This window comes from Tenrec ecaudatus, chromosome 6 (genome assembly GCF_050624435.1).
Source record: "Tenrec ecaudatus isolate mTenEca1 chromosome 6, mTenEca1.hap1, whole genome shotgun sequence".
Taxonomy (NCBI): Eukaryota; Metazoa; Chordata; class Mammalia; order Afrosoricida; family Tenrecidae; genus Tenrec; species Tenrec ecaudatus.
The window spans coordinates 35,710,214-35,711,556 of NC_134535.1; the positions used below are offsets into that span (position 1 = coordinate 35,710,214).

Sequence of the window (1,343 nt, forward strand, 5' to 3'; positions counted from 1 at the left end):
GCTTGACTGGATATTAAAAACGTGTAAGAAAGAAGGAGCAAGAGGCTATTGGCTTTTAGAGTGGACACTTATTAAGGTTTCTGGGTTGTGCATGCTATTTCCCTCCACTATTACTGAAGGTTGATGGTTCAAATCTATTCAGTAGCACCACAAAATGAAGGCCTCATTACTGTCTTCTATAAATAGTAAAGAAGGACAAGAGTGAGGAGAAAGAAGAGAAGGTGGTGGTGGTGGTGGAGGAAGAGGAAGCGGAGGAGGAGGAGAAAAAAAATCCTATAAAGTGCAGCTCTGCTTTCTGTTGCCCGTGGCCATAATGAGTTGGAATCAATTAGATGGCAAAACATTATAAATAAATAGCAAGGACCAGTAATTGAAAAATATGGACTTGATATAAATGAAGTTGGAGATAACATGATAGAATTTTATAAAACCAACAACTTGTTTATAGCAAATACCCTTTTCAACAACACAAAAGGTGACTATACACACAGACTTCCCTAAATGGAATACACAGAAATAAAATTGACTATATATGTGGGAAGATAGGAAGGAGATACTCAATATCAGCAGCGAAAACCAGGCCATAGGCTGACTGTGGAACAGATAGTCAATTGCTCATATGTAAGTTCAGGATAAAGCTGAACAAAATTAGAAAAAGTCCACAAGAGACAGAGTATGATGTTGAGTCTGCCTCACCTGAATTTCCAGCACATCTCAAGAACAGATCTGATACATTGAACATTGATGACTGATGGGGTGATGAGCTGTGGGAGGACCTCAAGACCATCATTCATGAAGAAAGCAAAAAGGTCATTAAAAAGACAGGAAGGAAAGGAAAAAAATCAAAGTTGACGTCAGAAGGGACTCAGAAACTTAATCTAAATTGCAGAGTAGCTAAATTAAATGGAAGAAAGCATGGAGTCAAAGAATTGAATGGAAATTTAATAGGAATACTTACCTGGCAGGGGAGAGACCATGATCACGAAGATGGTTTTCCCAGGGAGAGGTTTGTCCATTGCACTCCAGATGTGCTGACCCCTGCGATTTCCCCAAATGTGGGAAACTCGACTGCATAATTTGTGGTAGTGGGGGACTGCGTTCGTGCTCTCCCCTGGGAAAAAAGAAATTTAATAGGTGAGCTTGAAAAGACAAAGACAAATATTATAACTGACTATCCTAGGAATGAGATTTAGAAAACCCAAAGAGAAGAACCCACTCAGCATATTTGAAACTGAAAGACTTCAAGAAAAATTCAAGCCTTGAGTTGCAATCTTGAAAGATTCTTTAGGCAAATTATGCAATGATGCAGGAAGCATCAAGACAAGATGGAAAAAATGAACAGA

At 38.9% G+C, this 1,343-nt stretch overlaps 1 non-coding gene across 1 annotated transcript; it reads left to right on the forward strand.

The window, feature by feature from the left end:
* Positions 1–950: 950 nt before the first annotated feature.
* LOC142452191 (U1 spliceosomal RNA) lies at positions 951–1,114 on the forward strand. The gene has a single exon (XR_012785222.1). It is a non-coding gene; the product is annotated as a U1 spliceosomal RNA (small nuclear RNA).
* Positions 1,115–1,343: the final 229 nt, after the last annotated feature.